Source organism: Lagenorhynchus albirostris, chromosome 3 (genome assembly GCF_949774975.1).
Source record: "Lagenorhynchus albirostris chromosome 3, mLagAlb1.1, whole genome shotgun sequence".
Classification (NCBI taxonomy): domain Eukaryota; kingdom Metazoa; phylum Chordata; class Mammalia; order Artiodactyla; family Delphinidae; genus Lagenorhynchus; species Lagenorhynchus albirostris.
The window spans coordinates 50,542,266-50,566,448 of NC_083097.1; the positions used below are offsets into that span (position 1 = coordinate 50,542,266).

Sequence of the window (24,183 nt, forward strand, 5' to 3'; positions counted from 1 at the left end):
TACTAATTATCAAATCTCTTGGTGTGGATCAATGATAAATCTAGTCGTTCTGGTTAGTCTTTCAAATACTAGCTAAACATCTCTGGGATATGGATTCCTTATTAATTATTTCAATCATTAGCAAGTTATCCTGGAATGTAAATTAAAACTAATATATATATATATCACACTATTTCTCTACCTGCAGATTAATAGCCCTTATTAGTTACTGGATTACCCTTCATTGATTCTTTTGAAATAACATATAGGTTATTATGTAAGCATTTTAAGGGCAGAAAATGTCTATCTTCCTTACAACCTCTCCAACTAATTCATCCCCGCCACCCCTCTTATTTTCCCAACTTTCTTGTTTTCCCCTCCAGCCTGATCTTTCAGTGTTTCAGGGAATGACTTCTATGTTAAGCCCAATTTTATGTCCATCCCATTACTATTTTCTTCACTGGGGTGGAACTGGGACACTCAGAAAATAGGCTGATTTTCCTTCTATGTGGAAGGAATGAGACAAAGTTGTAAATATCCAACAATAAAAATATTTATTATGTATTTCATTAAAAATTCATCATAAATTTACAATCTCCCACTGCCCTAGGAGAACGGTCCTTGGTACCTGGAGGGTCCTTTGCTGGTGAGCTCTGTGAGGTATGAAAGTTTAGAGGTAGAAATTAGAAAAATGCTAAGTTGCTCTGAAGAAGGAAAAGAGAGAGAGAGAGAGAGGAGATTGAAATACCTAAGCAAAGAAGGGCTAGGAGGACAGAAATCGGGGGAGCTGAGCTGAGACCTGTGAGGTGGAGAGGGCAGAAAGAGGAATCTGGTGATTGTGCAGCCAGGAGCAAAGACTCAGGAAGGGACAGCCAAGTGAGATTTTAAAAGTGATATGCCATGTGAGGTGCAACATGATCCTTCTGGGATCCACAAAACTACAAAGATTGCAATGTGCTTACTTTGGTTGAATTTCTTGTGGAAACAGAGACAAGAGCTGACTGAGAAGAAGAGGGACAGCTGACCTGTAGGTTATATAAAGATGCCAAAGATGCCTTAGAACCCACCTCTGAGTATGAGGGGCTGAGATTTGGTACACTGTATAGAACAGTGGAGGAGTTGGAGCCATGTTCTGCATACACCAGGGATAGAGCAGCTGGCTATTCCTGCTACTTTCATACTAGGTACTAGAGAAGACACACTATAAATCAATACTAGGAGTTTCCTAGCTTTGCCAAAGAGCAATAAACACATAGCATTGGTGCACAACATTCTCCCATTAGTCCTTTTGCAAGTAAACATTTAAAGCATTTGGTACCTTAAAAATTTGTTATTTCTTCATTTTTATCTACTTTTTCAGCTACCCAATTGTATCTTCTAGGTCTATCCCACTAAAAGTACACAGCAGATGAGAGGGCGTGGAGAAAAGGGAACCCTCTTGCACTGTTGGTGGGAATGTAAATTGATACAGCCACTATGGAGAACAGTATGGAGGTTCCTTAAAAAACTAAAAATAGAGCAACCATGTGACCCAGCAATCCCACTACTGGGCATACACATGGAGAAAACCATAATTCAAAAAGAGACATGTACCACAATGTTCATTGCAGCACTATTTACAATAGTCAGGACATGTCCATCAACAGAGGAATGGATAAAGATGTGGTACGTATATACAATGGAATATTACTCAGCCATAAAAAGGGTCATCTGTAGAGAGGTGGATGGACCTAGAGACTGTCATACAGAGTGAAGTAAGTCAGAAAGATAAAAACAAATATGGTATGTTAACGCATATGTGTGGAATCTGAAAAAATTGGTATAGACAATCTTATTTACAAAGCAGAAATAGAGACACAGACGTAGAGAACAAACGTATGGATACCAAGGGGGTAAGGGGGGGGGGCGTGGGATGAATTGGGAGATTGCAATTGACATATATATACTATTGATACTATGTATAAAATAGATAACTAATGAGAACCTACTGTATAGCACAGGGAGCTCTACTCAGTGCTCTGTGGTGACCTAAATGGGAAGGAAATCCAAAAAATAGAGAATATATGTATACGTATAGCTGATTCACTTTGCTGTACAGTAGAAACGAACACAACGTTGTAAAGCAACTGTACTCCAATAAAAATTTAAGAAACAAAAGAAAACAAAAGGTACACAGCAGAAATAGGAAAGACACATATACCAAGAAGAAAGAGAATAGGAAGGCATAATAAACGTGGCCAAAAATATAAAATATATGCTAATAGTTCAGAGAGCAGCCACAGCTTAGAACATGTTGTGCCAAATCACAGTCGGGATCTATTTATGATTCCAGGTTTCCAAACCGAGCGCCTGACTAGGATTTAGCACTGTCCAGTTTAATGGTCACCAATTCGGACAAATACATGGAAAGCACATTACCAAATTTAAGAGAGCTCAGCGGTAAAAACAGTTAATAATACTCTAAATAATAGAATCAAGATTTTTGAAATATTGGTAGATTTGTATCATTAAACATAACCAACGTGATAGTTATCAGCTATATGGATTGCCAGTTACACAGAGACTTGTCTTTTGAGCTCTAGACTCATACTTCCATCTGCCTAGTTGACCTCTCTTCTTGGATATCTTATGGAGATCTTAGGTTTTATATATTCCAAACCAAATTCTTGCTCTTCTTCTCTAAACCATGTTTCTCTTCCAATATTGTCTATATAATTTGAGTGCTACTTCCATCCAGCCAGTTATGCAAACAAGAAATATAGTACAGTCGTCATGGACACCAACTTCCCCTCAAAATCTCTCAAATATGAAGATTATTCTGTTTCTACCCATAATCCCAACCTTTCTCAGGGGCCTCCTAATTGGTCTTCTTGGATCTATTCTTAACCCCTTCCAGTTCATCCTCCACACTATGGCTAGATTAATATTTTCAAAACACAAATCTGAGCAATTCACCCAGTTGCTTGAGCTCCTCAATGGATTCTCACTGCTCTGGCAACAAAGAACAAAATATTTATCATATCCCGTGAAGCCCTGCATGATATGACCCTTTTTTATCTTGCTAGCCTCATTTTACATGACACTCTTACTCTCTGGCTGTATACCAGTCCCAAGAGCTTCTTTCTGAACTGACAATTGACAGAGCTTTGCACAGACTTATTTGTGTGATTATTTAATTGTCTCCTATACTAGGATGAAGCTTCCAGAAGGGTAGAAACGATTCTTGTTTCATTTACCATTGAATTCCCAGTATGCGGCACAAGATTTGACACATAGTAGGTACCTATCAAGTATTTGTTTAATGGCAAAAAGATAAAAGTTAATGGAAATACATGTTAAAATTCTGTATTTTGTTCCAAAATCTTAATGAATCAGAATTGGATTTGAATTTATGACAAGTTCAGTATAAACAGAGTATAACTGCCACGAGAAAACTACTACAATCTTTGATTACACTAATGGACATATAATGTAATGGTCAAGGGACATGAAAGCTCCTCTGTGCTCTGCACTGCCAGACTGTGTCTGTAGCAATATGCCTTTGTACTTGCTGCTCCTGCAATACTCGTGTCTTCATGTCTCCACATGGCTTACCCTTATCTCTTTCATATATTTGCTCAAATATCCCTGCATCAGTCAGGGTTCCAACAGGAAATAGCATACTTGAAATAGGATAATGTCAAAGAAGTCTCATGAACAAAGGGACTATTTTCAAAGGTGTGGATATAAAGAAACCACAAAGTATAGTGCAGTAACCTAGAGCTCACCATCCCTAGGCCTAAAGGGACAAGAAAGGGAGTGGTTACTGGAAACAGAAGGAGAGAGAATCCTTGAGAGGAGCCAGACTTCTAATAGAGGGACACAGTCAACCTGAGAGTCCTCACTAAGCGACGACCAAGGAATAAATATCTTGACCTCACTCTCCTCCCTCCCTCTGATATCTTACTAGGATCCCCAATGGTTAACCCAAATGGGAAGCCAGTTGGCAGGGGAACTGCTGATCTACTCTACAGGTCAGCCTCCTGAGATGGAGAATAGGTGGGATAAGAAAAGAGAGCAGATCTAGAGGGGTGACCAAAAGATAATGGGCACAGTCACCTTCTTGGTGACTCCCTGATCACTATTTTACATTGCAACCCCATCTCCACCCTCAGAAGGTCCTATTTCCCTTCCCTGCTTTGGTGTTTTTCCACAGCACATATTACTTTCCAACATACTGTATGTTTTACTTTTTTATTTGTTGTTTTTCCCATTAAGAATATAAGCTCCACAGGGTAAGGACTTTTATCTGTTTTGTTCACTGCTGTATCCTACCCTTAGAGATAGGCCATGTGATAGATGCTCAATAAAAATGTCTTGAGTGAATGAAAGCACTAAGTCCTGTGTTCTCATTTTTAAGTTTCGTGCATTCTTAAGGGGGACATCAAATATTAGAAGAGAACACTAGGATAGTGAAGGGTGTGGTCTGCATGTGCCATAAATGGTTGAAAGGCCCGATCACACTTGGCCTAGAAAAGATATGACAAAGGATTGACTTCAAATCTGTAGAGGGCTAACCTTTGAAGGTTAGCCCTATGAAAACAGACTTATTCTATTAATATGTTACATAAGAGGACAGAATTAAGGGCACTGGATGAAATGTTATTAAGCAAGAAGAGTTCAGGTCAACATAATGAAACTATTTGATTAATTAGAGCTGTCTACTGACAAGGAAAATATTGCCTCCTTCAGAAGTAAATTGCTCAGCATTGGAAGAGCCCTATCATAACTGAATGGCTATCTTCTAGGATATTTTGGAACTGATTGCTAAATTGGATGGAAAGTTGAACTAAATTTCCCATATAAGTGCACCAAATACATGTTTTGATTGAATAACTGAATGCTTATACAAAATGCTTTGTATTTGACAAAAGTCAAGGTCAAAATAAAATATTACCGTCACAGGATGAATTTCTGGGATATCAAAATAAAGCTGAAGTTTTATTTTAAAATATTACTGTAATATTGGTATTAAATTATAGTAGCTATTTTAAAAGTCTGGCATTATAATATGATCATTAATCATCACTTAGCACCATAGCTACTAGATTGCTTATATGGTAACTGCACTGCATGTTTGTGATACTAAGCGTTCACCTTCACTTGAGGTTGGTGGAAATGCAAGATATGTTTTGGCTGGTTCTGCCAATACTGGATACTGCAGTTATATTATTAATCTTTCCTTCCTCTCTAATAATAACCAACCAAGGTTATCCTCTCTTAACTTTCCTAACTTATCCTCTGTTAACTCTCGGAACCCCAAGATTCTGTTACTAGTGATGGATGCAATTTCAATGATAAACCCAAACACTGAAGCCTCATGCCCTGACTGAGCAAAACACTTTCTGAAGCAGACTTAATTTACTTGCTCTTACTTTAAAAAAATGTTTTCTCTCTTTCATGTGCCCATTGCGTCACACAACCACTTCAGAGAATTTTTTCCTTAAACCTTGGATCTAGTAACATATCAAAATAGTAATATGATTGGTTTTTAAAATTAAAAAAGTCTCTATATTATCAGAAATGACACTCTAGTCAGTATTTGGCTTTTTGGCCCTCCAAAGACTGAGGCCAAAGTTAAAGATGAATTCTGTCTCAAGACTGACTATGTAAGACAGGCCTGAACTTCCATGCATCCTTGGTTTTTTAGGGTGCCTTCCAGTCCTAAAATTCCATGATTCTGTTATTTTACAGATAAGGAAACGGAGGTTCAGGCAGGTTAAGTCATTTGACCAAAACTAGCACATAGTTAATGCGAGAGACAGGCTTGGGTCTTTCACCAGAGTGGCTTTCATTTGTTCCATTATGCATATTGCAAAGGATAAAACTGTTAAATATATAGTTAAAATGTCTACTATCATGGACGCAATGTGTCTAGAACTTTGCCCTCTAACTGTGTCAAAGCAAATCAAACTATAATCTTTTTCTTTTTTTTTTGAAGAATTAGAGACGTGGCCTTCTTTACTTGGTACCTACACTGAAGTTAGCAAATGAAGCTATTGGATTGAAAACTTGTGATCCTTTCAGTAAAGGACAGAAGTGACAGCCACTCTGGTTATTAAAGGATATGGGACAGAGATATACATGAAATAATATGTACCAGTGTGAATGATGCTATTTTGGTAAATTTGTAAATTTTATGTCCACAATGCCCAAGGCCATAAACTTAAATATTAAAGCACACCGCAGGTTCGACCTTTTGCAGGGAAAGCAATAGGCTGACAGATTGAGACCTTGCTGCTGCCAGAGAGTGAGCTAGAGTGAGAAGTGTCACAATATTTGAGAGATTATATTTGCCTGGATTACTTTGGGAAGATAGCACATATGAATCACGTTTTTTTAATTCTCTGCTCTTTCTTTTTATTACTCCCTGATAAATAACAATTGCTTCCATAAACCAATTTCATTTAAATTGTTAAACCAAACAACTAACATTTGGAATAGGTCCCATAACAACATTTGAAGATGGAAGGTGTATGTAACCTTTTGACTAGTAATATTTTCAATGTTAGATAAGTGAATTGGTTACAGAAGAGTGCTTTGAATTATTAATTTAGAAAAGACAACTCTAAGGTGAGGGGCAGCAGACTCAAATTGATTAGGAAATTACTTCAATAATCTGGAAGGAACTATTTTAATGAAAGTTAGTGTTAAGATGTGTATCCTTCTAATTAGGTTAGAAGTTAATGTGAACTCTACCTAATGGTTACTGTAGTAGCTATCTAAATTGTAAAACAGTTCCTTACTTTAAAAATGACATATTTAAATAATTTTATTCTTTACAAGACACTGTCACCTATTGTTCTCATTTGATAATTTTCTTTGATAATCACAACAATTAAGACATACCATTTAAGATAAACCATTTTTATAGCTGAGGAAACTTGGAGTTAAAGTAATAACTTGCCTAAGGTCATGTAGTTGAAAAATGATGAATCTCAAATCTTTGACATTTTCACAATATCATGATTTTCTTTGAAAGATTTTTCCTCTTAGGTGTTTTAAGAATTGGAAAATTATCATAACTGGTAGAAAAAATTCTGGCTTGATTTTATTAATACTAATATTAATTTATTCATTATATATTTATTATGACATAATATTTATATATTTTAATTATTATGTAACCATATTAAAGATACTTATAACTAATATAATAAACTCCTGATTTACTGCCACTAGAGTGGTTTGAATGGAATTACATTCCATTCCTATAGTAATAAAATATAAATTAGCATGCATTGGTTAATTTCAATTACAAAATTAGATTTCTTCAGCTTTTTCGGATTTGATTTGACCTCAGTTCAATTTGGAATATGTCCACTTAGCCTTACACATCTTGAAGAGAGAGAATTAAAAGTAAAACTAAACAATTACCTTTTCCTGAGGTCTCTTTCCATCTCCATCCCTATTACCTACAAATCTCTAGGAGCATTGCCTTTCTCAATAATTTTAGCACTAGGTTCATAACTTCACTAGTGCAGGAACATTCAGCTACATAGGTATTACTTTGCCTATACCTTTCTGGCCTTATTGCCTCTCTGCCCAACCTGGCTCCATGGATTGCCATTTCTTCAGTTCTTTTACGACACCTTCATTCCTTTGGCTCTTCTCCTTTAGCCATGTTCACTTTCCCAAACCTGAACCTCATGTAAATCACATCATTGTACTGTCTTTTTTTTTTTCTTCCTGGGATGCTGAACATTTTGAATAAGGTCACAAAACCTACATACAGATTTCTACCATCATTCAAGCCTCAGCTGGGCTCTCTCTGATGTTCAGTAATCTTTCATTCTGTGTTTAATTAACTACACTCACCACTTATAATGTACATCTTTTATTTTTGCCTGACCAAATATCTATTTCCATGTTCTGATAACAGCACCCAATATTCCTTTGAAGAACTACACCTCTGCCACTTTCAGTCTATGTGATCTGAGTAAAGAGGTTGATTCCCCTCAACACCAACATCCCAACACACACACACACACACACACACACACAGAGTTTTATGGGTGATCAAATAATACTGAACTGGCCAACCTGCTAGTTATCTCCTTTTAGTGACAGTAATTGATGGGGATGGGCATGCCATCCAGGTCTATATACTGAGACTCAGTTCCAGAAATTTGCTGCAACTATTGGGAAAGAAGTATTCTTTTTCCATTGTGGTTGCTAACTTGGTTGAATTTACTCCTAGAGTTCCTGGTGGCCAATCTTGTCATGACATAGACTGATCTTGCCTAAAAATAAAGCCAACACAGAGCCAAAAATAGAGGGAAAAGATGGAGATATTTTGTCCATGGCATCATTTGATCACTTAGATCCAACAGTACATAAAACTATAATAGACTTATTCTTATGAAATAATGAATACTTTCCTTGGGCCAACTAGAGTTGGAGTTCTGTCATTTCACTGAAATGAGTCCTAACTAATTATTACTCTATAGAAACTATTTTCTTAAAGGTTGTCAATAATACTAACAACAGCTAATATTTATTGAGTATTTACTATGTGCCAGATATTTTCAGCACTTTTCGTGGATAAAAGCATTAAAACCTCTTAACTCTATAGTGTTATTATTATAATCTTCTATTTACAGATGAAGAAACTGAGGCACAGCAAGAAAGAAACTTGTCCTAAGGTTTTATGATTATAAACAGTAGAGCTGGGATTCAAGCCAGGGCACTACGATTCCAGAGTCACACACCTGAGCTATTATTCTATGTTGCCTCATGGGTCAGCAAACCCAGTAACTTTTCCTCAACCTGAGACTCTTTGCCACATTTGACACTATCTATTTTCTTCACACTCTCATGCAAAGCAAAGGCTTTTAGATTAGATTGGGCCTACCTGGATAATCCAGGATAGCCTCCATATTTGTGTTTATAACTCTAATTATATCAGCAAAGTCTCTTTTACTATGCAATGCAATACATTCACAGATTCCAGGGATTAGGACATGGACATATTTTGGTGGCCATTCCACCTACCACAGTTTTCTTGGGTGTAACCTTCACCTCTCTTTTCTATTAGACCCCCTACCTCACCTCTTTGTAGTGGTAGAGCATATTTTCCAATTGTTTTCTGAGAAAGAATGCATGAAAACAATATTTAAAACTTTGCATATCTGACAATGTCTTTTTTTAACCTTTATTTATTTTTATTTTTATTTATTGTTTTTAGTTTTGGCCGCACCATGCGGCATGCGGTATCTTAGTTCCCAGACCGGGGACTGAACCCATGCCCAGTGCATTGGGAGTGCAGGGTGTTAACCACTGGACCGCCAGAAAAGTCCCTTTTTAGCCTTTATTAACTTCTAGATTGGAAATAATTTTCCTTCAGAATTTATCTTTTACTTATGTTTCTGTCAAAAAGTCCAATGCCATTCTGATTTCTGAATCTTCATAAATGATCTATTTTTTCCTCCCAGGACCCTGTTAAGATCTTTATCCTAGAACCATGTGTTTTGAAATTTCATAAAAATACACTTTGACAAAGATAATTTTTATCCATTGAGCTGAGAGCTTGTATCCTATTGCCCCTCAGGGCTAAGAACTATTGTCCTGGTTTTCTTCAATAATTCTTTCTTCTGTTTGCTTTACTTACTATTAGATATTTGACCTTTCCTTGCCTAATTGCCATGGTTAGAACCTGCAGTACAATGTTGAAGAAAAGTAGCAAGAGTGGGACCTCCTTTGTCTTACCCTGATCTTAGGTAAAAGTATTCATTCTTTCACCATGAAGTATGATGTTAACTTCAGGTTTTCAAAATAGATGTCCTTTATCAGATTGAGGATGTTCTCTTCTATTCCTAGTTTGTTGGGTGTTTTTAATCATGAAAAAGTGCTAGATTTTTTCGAGTGCTTTTTCTTCATCTATTGAGATGATCCTGTAGTTTTTGTCCTTTATTTTATTAAGAGTGTATTACATTGATAGTTCTTTTTATTGAACCAACCTTGCATTCCTTAGACAAATCCCTCTTGGCCATGTTGTAAAATGCTTTTTCTACATTGCTGGATTTGGTTTGCTAGTTTTTTGTTGTGGATTTTTGTATCAATATTAATAAAGTCTGTAGTTTTCTTTTCCTGTGATGTTTTTGTTTGGTATTGTTTCTGTTGTTGATTTCATCGAATTTTCAGGTGGGAAATCATTGCATATCACCTTAGTCTTGGAACAAGGCTCTAAATAAGCCAGTCAGGTAAATAGAAATGTCTATATCTAGCAGAGAAAGCTGTACAGTCCTTTGAGGTCCCCCCACCCAGCTTCGTTCCCCTTCCTCAAGCCAACTAATAAAACTTGCTTTTTTATATTCCAAACCTTATTTATACTCTTTTGATCATCTATTTTCATTGCTCTGAATCCAAAGTTCACGACGTGCTGACAAGTCCACATTTACTCAAAGCAGCCCCCTGACTAAGCGCTTTTGATTTACCGCGGGTCATGAACTCACCTACCAACTGTAATTTGTCAAGAGTGGAAACAAAAACACTTTAGTAGTTAATCCCAGTTGCACTTGGATGGAACTTTAGGCATAAGAAGGTAAGCAACTAGGACAGTGACATCAGGAGGGAAAAGTAAACTCAGATAGTGGCGCTGCCTTAGGAAAAGTCTAGGCGTGGAGATGGGTCGGGGGATGCCAGCCGATCTGAGCAGGTAATGGGCTCAGCAGGTGGGCTCGGAGCTCTGAACTACAGGAGGGGCTGGGTGAGGCCACGGGAGAAGCAGGCACTCGCAACTTCTTTTGCTCTGGTAAAAGGTTGACCAGAGAGCACAACTTTCCCTCGGTGCCGCCCGGCCCGGCGCAGCTGGCGCTGCTGGCAGGGCTGCTAAGGGTCGGGGCGGGGCGCCGCCCACGCGCGGCTCGGGCCGGAACCTGCTGAGGTGGGTGCGCAGAGCTGGAGGCGGCGGGGAGCGCCCGTGAGGCGAGACCGAGGCCGCGGGCTCCGGGCCGCCGGCGCAGCTCGAGCGCTTTCCGCGGGGTTTGGCTCCTGTCGCTTCCCGTCTCGCTGAACCTGCATCGCCGCCAACAGAGCCGCCGCCGCCGCCGGAGCTGCCGCCGCGAGTCCTCAGAGCCGGGCTGCGGGCGGCCAGGCGCTCCGGGACGACGCGCGGAGCGGACGGCTCCGGGACGCGGTCGCAGGTGAGGGCCGACGGCTTGGAGCCCGGCGGGGTGCGGCCGCCCGAGGGTCTGGTCTCGGCCCGGCCCTGCCTGGCCGCGGCGGCTCGGGCCCCACGCTCGCGCAGGGAGGACGCGCAGAAGGCTGGGCTGGGCTGGCCCGGCCGCTTCCCGGCGCGGCCTCAGGTGATGCGGAGGCGGTTTAACTTTCGCACCTGAGGCTTGCGGGGCGGCGGCGGCGGCGGCGGCCTCGGGGCGCGATCCGGAGGGAGGGTGGAATTACACGGGGTCTGGAAACGTGAGCCGGGCGGCGCCTGGGGCGTGCGGGGGCGTGCGGGGCGGCGGTGGGGCGCCGCGGGGCCGGTGTGGGCCGCCCTCCAGGTGGGAGTTGAGGCGCTGTGTCCGGTTTCATCTCAGAGCTTGTGGGGAGAGTCGGCACACACCCCCTCCCACGGCCCGTTCCCTTCGCACAGACCCACTTTCTTTTGTCTGGTCCATTTCGGTATCGGCGTTTCAGCTGCTTTTGTTGCAGCCTCGGGTCCGGAGTGTACAGACCTGTTGTCAGGCAGAGGTCATGGGTAAGCTCTGAAATGCAGCGGGGCGGAGGTGGGGAGAGGGTCCATAGGGTGGCGGGGATTTATTATTAGTGCCCTCATTAGCTCTAATGTGTATATCACCGAGTTCTTTTCGAGACAGTACTCAGTATTTTTGTAGCATCTAATAGTTTTAACACCTGGGAGACCATTCATTAGTCAATTTCAAAGGAGCACTGTGTGGACAGGTTACTATTAAGTTACCCATTTTATAGACCAGACAGCTAAGGCACCCATGAGGAAAAGTGATTATTTCAAAAATAAGTAGGCAGCCCTTGTGGGAGCTGTGATTAGAGCTTATCTGAGAGTTGACCTCAGTCCGGTCAGTCACTCAACCTCAAACAAAATGTAGCGCTGAGTGCCCCTCTAATAGGCGTATTTTTATTTACTCATTAATTACTAAAACCTTTCTTTAAAAAAATAGAGTTGAGCCCTTTCATATTCCTGGACTAGTACCCCTAAAAGTGATACTTAAAAGACCAGAATCATTCCATTTGTTGAATAGGATCACTGGAATCGTAGTAAGGACTAAATTTGTTTGTCTTTTCATCTGTCAAACCATTAATCTCCCATATAAAAATGGGGCCACTGGGAGCCCCAGTATACCTAGTGATTATCATAGCAGAGACCCTAAATGTTTATTTAATGAATAAGAGGAATCGTGGTATGCCTGAGCAGCAAGTTTTCTTTTCTCATACAAAAGAATTAAACATTTAGAAGAATAATCATTTTAATAATTTCAATGAAAATTAACTTGTAATCATGTGCATATTATGTTGGGCTCTCTCTCCAGAGCCATCGACAATTTACCTATTTCCCTAGGGTTTGCTCTTAAATGATTTTGCCAATAGATCTTTTATTGCCCCATTTTTCTTCGTTTGTTTCATTTATATATTTGGTCTTTCAAAGTGAAGACATTTTTTCTTCTAAAATTCAAGGAAAAGAGTCTTTAAAAAAACAAGCTTTTTTTCCTTGATAAAATAGACTTAATTAGGCTTTTATTAGTGTATCTGAGGATAGACACTAGCTTCTTTAATAAGTAACTCCTGTACATCAAGCAATAATTCTTCCAGTCAAGTATGAATTAATAATCATTTTAATCCCTGTAATATTTTATGACACATCTACCTCATATAATGCCTTTTTATCAAACAGAATAAAGCTAAAAAAGTTCAGTTAAATTTTGCTAACTACATAGCACACATTTTAGGGCACAGTATGACTAGACTTAATTACTGACTCATGGAATAAACACGGTTCTCTTTCCCTTACACCATCTTCACTCAGCACTCTGGAAAAAAAAGAATGATAATCTGTCCTAGCTCTCATAAAGGGATATTTGGAGAATTAATGAAGTAGTGTCTGGAAAATATTTTAAACCCCTTGGAAGAAAGCTGCTTTGTGACTTCGAAGTGTGACTATAGGGTCATGAAACACTACCTCTTCCCCCAAACATGCTGTCAGTTATGTTTTTTTTAGAGTGGTCATTTCAGGTAGTTATTTTAGGAGGCTAAATACTTGTTCCAAAAGTGCTGCTGCTATTCACAATTACTTTGAATATTTGAAAAATTTAGTTGATTTACAAGCAACATAAAAACATGATTTTAGAATCTCTTTTATAACTACTTGTCTTTGGTTTATATTTTATAATCAAAAACTATGTAACTCAGTTTGAACATCTCTTTTATTTGCTAAACTTGGCAGAATGATTTCTGCATGGTTGCAAAACTCAGCTCTATCTTCAAGATTTTACTGCTATTAAGGATATTTAAACAGTTACCACGAAGGCTATGAAGACAATTTTGAAAGGGTGTTTTAAAAATAGTTTTGGGACTTCCCTGGCAGTCCAGTGGTTAAGACTTCGCCTTCCAATGCAGGGGGTGCAGGTTCAATCCGTGGTCAGGGAGCTAAGATCCCACATGCCTTGGGGCCAAAAAACAAAAAAAACATAAAACAGAAGCAATATTGTAACAAATTAAGTCTTTAAAAATGGTCCACATCAAAAGATCTTTTAAAAAATAGTTTTAATTAATGGCAAGATTATTAGAAGTAACCTTCCCAGAGTGACTACTCTGAAATGGGCACTGCTTACTTGTAGGTTTGTATACATTTGTAATACATATATGTATATCTATGTGTACATTTGCATATTGTTAAACATTTTGAAAGTAATAATTTGGATTGCAACCTATCAATTATTTATTCAAGTAGAATACATTAAGTAAACCACATATAATACTGGAACTGTATTAAGTTGTGGCTGTATTTCATATGAAAAATTGAACTTCACATACATGCAAGTGTAAATCTTTATAATAATTTAGAATCAAAATTTAGCTCCACATTATATGTTTTGAGTGTAATATAGCTAGGTCGAAATGGCCTCATCAAAATGCGAAATTGCTATTTTCAAAAAAATCATTAGCAAGTTGTGTGTGGGAGAGATTTTCTTGATCACACCAATTACTGGATATGTTCATTTTCTTCATTTCTGGATTGTCTGAAAATTTTGTATCTGTATTATACATATTATATATCATATAAGTGTCAGAAGTCTGTTATAACTATATTAGCAGTTAAGGAGATATTGGCCTAGTCCTCTAAAGTCATCAAGCAGGAGTTTTATGATAAACATATGAAATCATTTCTGAGGGATCAGAAGTAGGGAATTTTCCATGCAGTCAATAGCTTGAGAACAGGGATAGTATTGTGGCTGCAAATATACCCCATTCCATTCCATTGAATAATAAATACATAATAAGGAGCATATGAAAAGAAGGGGTATTATCCTTTTGATATTCAAATGGAAAAAAGTTCCATTACTTAGCAGCCAAGTCTCTCTTTTTAAATGAGAGTAAATGGTAACTTTGAAAGAAATCACCTATTTTGATATGCAGATTACTGAAGTGACAAATAAATTACCAGCTGGCAAGCAGAAATTTTCCCCTAGCATGGCCCTTTCTAAGATGAGCAACTGTGATGGTAAACATTACCTTCTGGTTATATACAGGGGTTTGTCTCCCTGGTATTGGTCCATGCCCATCTCATTCCATTGATGAAGTGTACCTTGCCTCTGACCCTCACTCTAATCTCTGACCTTACTTCATCTTTAATTGCCACCTTTGGGTGGAAAGTAGTTGGTTCAGAAAGGAAGACAGCAGAGGGAAGGGATGAGAATATCTGTTTCATGTATAACATGAATTTTTTTCTTGTTTTGGAAGGTTAATAGTTCATTTTTGAGGTCTCTTCAGAATTCCCTGCATCAAAACAGCCCCAATAAGTAGGCAGTCCCCAATAAAATGGTGACATAAAGATGCCACATTAAAATATCTTCTTTTGGCCCTAGTATAAAATAATGTGTACAAAAATAATATTATATTAACCAAAGCTAAGTATCTTTGGTACAGTAAACATTAACCACATAATTAACAAGATGTTTTGTTGCTTTTCTTATTTTAGAAAATATTTGAGGAAATGACTTGAATGGTGAGCCTTTTACAAAATGTAGCTGAGGAAACTGGAGCTGTTGCATTTTTTTTTGTCTTGATAAATTTCTCTGTAGCAAGCAGAAATATTAGAGATTATTAATAATAGAACTGCCTTCAAGTTCTGTAATCTCTTTCCCTGATGTAACTGGTGGAAAAACCTTAGAAACAAGCAGTAGGTCATTAGCACAGATTTTAAAAGCAACTTCAAAACATCTTTCATAAAATTGCTGAGATAAGCATGAGGCATATTCTGATTGAGAATCTCCTGGCCTATTCATAAGCCTGGTGAAAAAAATTTTCCGACGAGCCAGAATTGAAATATGAACACCAATTTAGGCAGCATGGGATGAATAGTATAGATATGTGGGCCCATTGTATAATGAGTAAATTGGGGACTGTGTTAAAGTTTATTTAATAGAGTTAGAAATTAAAACTAAGGTAAGCCATATTCTGCTTGAATTTTTGGTTTTATTCGTTCCCAGACCATTGGTCTCCTGGAAGATATATAAATTGTATAATTAATATTTGTATAGTTTCACCTGTCTGACTTAGAACTAGCTAAGGCTGTAGAGTCCTAAATAAAGCTTGCTCTACTCTAATCTGACATTATACTTTTTGCTCACCCAACAACCATACCCTTTCCCAATTTAGTGTTTTGGCTTATATTATTTTCTTTGCTCAAGATGCCCATTCCTCTCCATTCTACTTGCTAATGCTATCTAAATTCTCTCTTACCCTTTAAGACCCAGATGGAATACTACTTTTTTCCCAGAAATCCTTCCCTAACTCCCTATTTCTTGTTTTCAGTTTACCATATCTTTCTATTTGTTAATTACTCTCTGTTTTTGATAATTTCTTTTATTTTGGCCTTGAATTTGTTTGTTTTTTTAACTTATTTTTATTGGAGTATAGTTGATTTACAATGTTGTGTTAGTTTCTGCTATACAGCAAAGTGAATCAGTTACACATACATGTATATCCACTCCTTTTTAGATTCTTTTCCCATATAGGTTATTGTAGAGTATTGAGTAGACTTCCCTGTGCTATACGGTAGGTTCTTATTATCTATTTTATGTATAGTAGTGTGTGTTTGTCAATCCCAATCTCTCAATTTATCCCTCCCCCCGTCCCTGGTAATCATAAGTTTGTTTCCTACATCTGTGACTCTATTTCTGTTTTGTAAATAAGTTCATTTGTACCATTTCTTTTAGATTCCACATGTAAGCGATATCATGTGATATCCATCTGACTTCACTCAGTATGACAATCTCTAGGTCCATCCATGTCACTGCAAGTGGCATGATTTCGTTCTTTATTTATGGCTGATATTCTATTGTATATATGTACCACATCTTCTTTACCATTCTTCCTTTGATGGACATTTAGGTTGCTTCCATGTCCTGGCTATTGTAAATAGTGCTACAGTGAACATTGGGGTATATGTATCTTTTCGAATTATGGTTTTCTCTGGATATATGCCCAGGAGTAGGAATGAATTTGTTTTCCACCTAGTTTTTTTTCCCTCTAAGGCACAGGTCAAATATTCGATATATATTTTCTTGAATCATGTATAGCACCTATAACTCTGCATACTAGCTGGGCATATTCAACTTGTAAGGTTAGATCTACAAAAGATGTATTACTTAAGAGAGTAGGGTAGAATATCTTCATGCTTCATAATTGTGTCAGTGTTCTGGTAGAAAATACATAGCAGGCTCAAAATGGAGTAGTTCAGAAGATTAATATTAAAAGTGTTCCTGGGTTAAAATAAACCAACAGTGGATGGTGAAGCATCTCAGGACTAACAATAGTGGGAACCATTATCATCCCTAGACCTGAAGGGGTGAGAGAATTGGATCATGACTGAAACCCAGAGAGGGTAGCTATGTGGGGAATGCTGCCTGACTAGACCTCCGGCCTTTCTGTGATTGGGAAGGATGGGGAAATAAACACCCCAGCTTCACTCTCTTCCAGCCCTCTGATTTCCTGGTGGTGCTTCCCACTGGCAAATCCAACTGGAAGGCAGAAGATTAGGGGGCCCTATTTTTGCAGGTCAAAAGTCAGCCTCCTGGGAAATAGAGCAAGGTAGGGTGGAAAGTACCTCTGGAGTGGGGGGCGAGGGAGGCAAAGAATATCCAGTGCTATAATCATATCATCTAGAGAGTGTTTTGATTACAGTTACGTAAGCCTTTTTGTGCTGTCGTTATTTCATAAAAGGCATACCTGTTTCTTTTTAGTCTAATTCAGTTACTAACATCCAAGAACACTTTATTTTATGATTGATGCATTTCATAAGAACCACTGTCCCTCTTTTGTGGTGTTAGCTGGTGTGGTATCGTTATGCATGTCTTCTCAGTGATTTCATTTTTTCATATTTTGTGTTTTGCTTGTACAGTGCCCAGGTGGGAGACACAGAACTTCTGCATAGTCATTGGGAAAACTGCCCCATCACCATTCTAACCACATGATTTGTCTGAATTAGTCAGGATTGCTCATTTTTCTCTTTGTGCCATTTTCATAGATAAGTGGTTTTCAGTCTTGTTGTATATGGTTCTCATTGCAGATACTCTGTTTCAAGCAGGTTTAAGATAAATCTTGAACATCTGTTCTTTTAAAAAGCTTTCAGATATTTCAGATGCACAAATGTGGGAAGCACTAGCACAGGTAATCATTTTGGTCATAGTTTCCCCCTCCCCGTTTAATGTACATGTAGCACTCCTCAGTAATTAAGGGAAAGCTAATGCTGCTTTATGGACTCTTCAAAGCAAAAAAGATGTTTTAGATTTTTCATATTGAGAGGTGCTCATGATATAGGATGCAAAATATGTGGTTTCCATATTATTAAGGCAAATGAATTTAAATTTTTAAATATAGATATAAAACCTTTTAAATATACAGTATAGAGAATAATGTAATGAACACTCATGTTTCCACCATGTAACCTTATATTAACATTTTATTATTTTCTGATTTTTTTAAGAAAAAATACATTACACATAAAATTTAAGCCCCCCTTAGATCCCTTTGAAGAGGTTACCATTATCCAAACTTGGTATTTATCATTTCCATTCATGTTTTTATACTTTTGCTATATATACATGTATCAGTAAACAAACTAAAACATTGTTGCGCATGCTTTAATTTTTTGTAGCTATTACTATGCTGTGTGTTTTATTCTTTACCATGTATATTTCTGCAGCCTTTTTTTTCCTTGTTTAACATACTTTGGAATTTTTTCTACATACATATAGCTTTAGTTTATCAACTTTCATTGCTATATAATATTCCATTGTATCAATGAGCACAAATTAATTTGTCAAATCTCCTATTGATGAAACGTTGGTTGTTTCTAATTTTCTGCTACTACAAAATGTTGCGAAAGTGAACATTCTTTTATGATATAATATTTCCTTAAGTACATAAAAACCTAGAAGTAGAACTGCAGACCCACATATACACGTTCTGTCTTAGCAGATCTTGCCAAAATGCTTTCTGAAATGCTTGTGTCTAGTTATACTTCCCCATAGTGGTTTATGAGATTTTTGTTGTTGCTTTGTATTATGTTTACACTTGGTCTTGTCAGACTTGTGATGGGCATGAAATGGTATCTTGTTTTAATTTTAATTTTCCTAATTTCTGGTGAAGTTGAGCACTTTTCATATGATTGTTGGCCATTTGGGTTTCCTCTTCTGGCAATAGTGATTTTATATTCTGTGTTAATTTTTCTGTTGGAGATTTATCTTTTTAAAAATTTGTATTGTAGAATCCATTGTAGATATTAATCATTTGCTTATATTTATAAGTTTCTTCTTCCTGTCTGTGGGTTGTCTCTTAATTTTGTTTGTATTTTCTTATACTGAAGTTTTAAAAGATATCAGTATTTAAAAATTTTCAGTATTTTGCTCTGTGTTTTGAAACAGTTTTATGACTCAACATGTCGTCATAACCTTGGTCTTTCTAAGGTTTGCAGCTCTCTTCCTTACGTTCATAAATTCCTTCTAGATAGAGTATAAATAAATAAATGAAGAAATAAACATGCCACAGTTTATCACTGGAATATACATAAAATTATTAATCCTTAACAATTTGTGTAAAAAAGTTTCCCAGTTCAAAAACAGCATCTAAATAGCAGCTTCCAATGTAGCTTTTTCTCATTTTTCTTAAAGCTCCTATGAAAATGTAGAATAAAATGGAAACTCACCGCAAAACTAAAAAGCAAAAAACTCCTAAAACACTAAAGCTGGGGGGAAGTAACCTTAATTAAGAAGCAGATTGTCCTCGATTGAAGGGAATTTCTCTACATCAGCACCTGCAAATCCCTATTCCACCCTCACCTCTTGATACAGACTGCCTGATAAATTCAGGCAATTCACTTTCTGGGTTCCCAGCAAATTCCAAGAAGCCACTAGGCAGAATGTAAGGCGTTTGTGGTGGGTGCTGCAGAGCATCTGGAGACCTGAGACACACAGAACCCTGGTAATAATACATAGCAGCATCACGGGTCACGCCAGTTCCTCTCCCAGAGAAACAGGCAATAAAAGATAGTGCAAGATGCCCCTTGTGAAGAACAGAGTAGAGAACAGAGGACCAGGTGGTGAAGGCCTGTTAGGGAAACTGGACTGAGTGCTTTGTGTATCAGCAAGCTCTGCCACTGTAGATCTGAGCAGGTGGGCAGAAAAGTGACCATGGGTAATTTCCTCACCTTGTCTGTTTAACACTAAGTCTCAGTAGATCCCCCCCCCATGATTGAAATGTATAGAAAGAAAAAGTAATAAAGCAATCTAAAATGAAACCTCTGAAATACTGTGGGACAAAGGAAGATTTATTATTGAAAGGAATTAGAATGTGACATAAATTTCAGACTTGATATATATTAGTCACATGAATATGGTATTTTATATCCCTAGTGCTCAATTTGTGTTCAGGGGTTCTGCAAACAGTGAAATATTTAACCCCCTCATTGTTTTTATCACGTTGATCTTTTGAGGTTCCTTATAAGATTTTGTGTGAAGGGTAAAGTGCAATGGCTACTTTCTTAAATAATGTTATTCTCAAAAAATTGAACTTTAAAGAAAGAAATTTCACTAATTAAATCAATTTTGTTAGGGGATCTTACTAATCACCATTAAAAGTTTTGTTGTGAAACTGAGGATATTGGATTTACTGAGAGTCAGAATAGCTGTTCAGAATGTAGGATAGGTTAAGTGCCTTAGATGTCTGGAAACATTTAAAGAAGGCAGGCTAAACCCTGCCTATTTCAGGAGCCTCTAAAAACCTAGAGGCAGGCAGAATTTTTTCTACATACATGTAGCTTTAGTTTATCAACTTTCATTGCTATATAATATTCCATTGTATCAATGAGCACAAATTAATTTGTCAAATCTGGAAACATTTAAAGAAGACAGAAACATCTAAGGACCTCACTGAATGGGAAGACAGAAGAAACAACTGGTGCAGCATGGCTGTTTCAGGATTATAAACCAAATCTTCATCTTAGCACACCATCTAAGTATCACTGAATTCCATGGAGATCCATGCTGAAGGACTATTTAGAATAGCTGTCTGCAGAAACATTTGCTGCCAGACAGTGGTAAACTTATAAGAACAGGAGAATAAATGATAGCAAATTGGGTATATCATGATGTAGATTCTGTAATTCCAAAAAAGCGGGGAGTAAGCAAAGGCAAAGCAAATGTTAAAAGTAAAATGCACTAAAATTCATATGGTTAGATAGGAGTGTGTGCATTTTTTGTGGACTCTTGTTAACTTATTGAGCCCTGATTTATTTTTAGAATGGCTAAAGAAGTGTATTTCTGATGTCACCCAAAAGCTGATCACGACAATATAGATCTTGAAGCTTAGACCTAGTTACTGCTTCTATGCCTTACCTTCTGCTTTTCTTAGTGTAGTCACCTAAAATGCCAGCAGATAGAGGAAGGGCAGCCAATGATGTTTGTTGCCTTCTCTGTTCCAGTAAGTGACTTAATAGAGAGCACTTTCCCCCTTCCCAACTTTGAACTCTCTGTAAGGACGTCAGTCAACCTCACTGCTCTTGTCCTTAGAAATCTCAAGATTCTAGAAATAGGAACTTCCTCCTTATAAAATGATGGAGATAGTTTGGGAAGTTACTTTACTTCTCTAAGCCTCAGTTCCCTCATTTATAAAACGGAGTTAACAATCCCTACTTCACAGGAATGTCCTGATGATTAAAGGAGCTAATGCCATTTAGTAATCACTGTCTTCAAAAATAGTAGTAGTATGTAAAATAATTCCAACCCCTTGAATTCATGTTTTATATGTAGAGATTTTAGTTTAAAAAATATGGAGAGTAATTTCTGTCCCATTGCTAATTAAAAAGAGAAAAGTACTATTTTCTGATGGATAGCTTCATAAAGAGGATTATAAATAATTTGAACACATCCAGTGACATATAGTCATCAAACCACATAAGATGTCATGAAGCTCAGATCATATTCTAAAATGGAGCTTCTAAAATTCAGTCTCTATAACATCATTAAAAGGCTGAGACCAGCTTCCTTTGGTGGTGTTTGCTAAATTTACCCTGGTGATGCCAATAAGTTGTATCCTGACTTTAAGCAGAGTAAGGAAAGAATGCCTTTTTTTGAATGCATAAGAATGTCTTGCTTATGCTTGCTTACTTATTCACTCATTCATTCAACTGATTAATGCCCAACACTGTGCTAGCACTGTTATAAACTGTTAAGGAGTTTGCAACTCAGCAAGAAAGACAGACATGGAACAAGTAATTAAAAGCATGATGAATGTTCTGAAGGAGAATTGGAAAGGTCATTGGGGGAAAAAATAGGTCAAGGAAGACCCACTCCCCTTTCTTCTCCAGGGAGAGGCATTTAAGCTGAGACTTGAAGGATATGGCTCTATTCCCTGGAGGCCAGGGGCAAACTTTCCAGGGATCCAGGGGTAGGAGCAGGGGGAGTGAGCCAGTGGAGTGGAGGAGTGGAAAGAAGTCTGGACTGCGGGCCTGTAGAGCAGACTGGGACTGAGGACAGACAGCAGCCTGGTCAGCAGAGCACTGGGAAGCCCCTGAAGGGTGCAGGAAAGTAATGATCTGTTATGTGTTTTCAACAAGGGCTCTGCCTTCAGTGTGGAAGATAAAATGCTTCAGATTTTCAAAAAGTAAAGCCTTGGTGATTAGAACCATAATTTTTGGCCTAGAATTTTTATTTTTTTTTTTTGCGGTACAACGCACAGGCTCAGCGGCCATGGCTCACGGGCCCAGCCTATCCGCGGCATGTGGGATCTTGCCGGTCCGGGGCACAAACCCACGTACCCCTGCATTGGCAGGCGGACTCTCAACCACTGCGCCACCAGGGAAGCCCTTGGCCTAGAATTTTTGAGGTCACACATTTGCTTATTGTTTATAGAGCATATGGGGTGAAATATTTTCCTCTTCACGTATTTCTTCCTTGGCCTGTTAGAGAGATTCTGTCCCATTCTACCTTTTTGAAAAAGCTGGCAAGGTATCTTTTGTCCTCAGTCCACTTTAATCCCCCTCTCTCCCTTTGCCCCTTCCCTTCAGAATTCTGATGTTTTCAGAACAAATCCTAAGGAACATGACCATAACTCTGAGTGACATTGCCAAATAACTGGAATTAGAAGTTTTTCTTGCAGTGGTTAACAGAGGGGAGTCTTCTGGTTATGATAACCTGAAAACCTATGCTACAAATACTAGAACTTCTCTACAGATATTTGATATATACTACATAAATGCATAGATGAGCTTGTAACAAAGTAAAAGAAAGCCCAGGAGCTAAAAAGAAGAAGAAAGGTGGAGAGAGCTTGGCAACAGACACATGACATAAAAACTACCCTTAGTGTTAGAGTGAGGTTGCTAGGCTCACTAATATACTCATAGTTATACAGGAGGCCAAGGCCTTGGGTACACATAAGGCAGGCAGTTGGGAACTGAGACCCCTGAGTAAAGCCAGGACTTGGGAAGGGTAACATTTTCAGTAAAACAGTAGATTAAAAAAAAACGGCATCCACGGACACAGAGATTACGAGGAAGTCTGTATTGGCTTAGTCTCTGAGTAGATGGTAGAGAAAAGTCTCATCTGAAAATTCTGTTTGTTCAGTTTTTATAAAAAGAAACTTTTTATGAAAAATTTCAGACATACACAAAAATAGAGGAATGGCATAATGAATCATCATGTATCCATCAACCAGCTTTAATAGTTATTATTATTCTTCCATTCTTGTTTCTTTTTTCTGCATTATATAAAATTTGTTTCTACATTATACAATTTTGCCTGTAAATACTCAAAATTAGAATATTTATCTCTAGCCTAAGGACCTTTAAAAAACAGCAACAGTTTTATATATTATGTCCAACAAAATGAACAGTTCTTTAATATCATCTAATACCTAGTTCATGTATAATTTTCTCTGGTTGTCTCAAAAATATTTTTTTACAGTTGATTTGTTTGAATCAAGATTCAAACAAGGTCTACACATTGCATTTGTTAGACATCTTAAATCTCTTAAGTTTCTCCTCCCTCTTTTAAAATTAATTTATTTTTTGAAAAAACCAAGTTGTATTTGGCTAGTTGTAGCCTCACGGTGTCATTGCAACATTCCTCTATTCATGTAGTAAATAAAGTGGTTCTTAGATTTAGAGGTTTGATTCAGTTCAGGTTATTATTATTATTTTAAGAATACTTTAGAGATGGTGCTCAGTATTTTCAGCTGCATTACATCAGGAGGCACAAGATGTTTGGTTGTTGTTATAACGTGAATTGTATCCCCCCAAATTCATATACTGAAGAGCTAATTCCCAGTAGGTACCTCAGGCTGTGACTGTATTTGGAGATAAGGCCTTTAAAGGGTGATTATGTTGGAATGAGGCTGTTTGGGTGGACTCAATCCAATCTGGCTAGTGTCTTTATAAGTAGGGGAAATTTGGACTTGCAAAGAGACACCAGGGTG

General features: G+C 37.8%; 1 protein-coding gene across 3 annotated transcripts in view; it reads left to right on the forward strand.

The window, feature by feature from the left end:
* Positions 1-10,918: 10,918 nt before the first annotated feature.
* Positions 10,919-24,183, forward strand: part of RNF180 (ring finger protein 180) — a 281,719-nt gene continuing 268,454 nt past the window's right edge. Inside the window, exon 1 of one of the 3 annotated variants that reach the window (XR_009539860.1) lies at positions 10,919-11,162. The gene's annotated coding sequence lies outside the window, so the exon portion shown is untranslated. The remainder of the gene's footprint in view (positions 11,163-24,183) is intronic. The other 2 variants (XM_060146099.1, XM_060146098.1) reach the window with 2 other exon arrangements.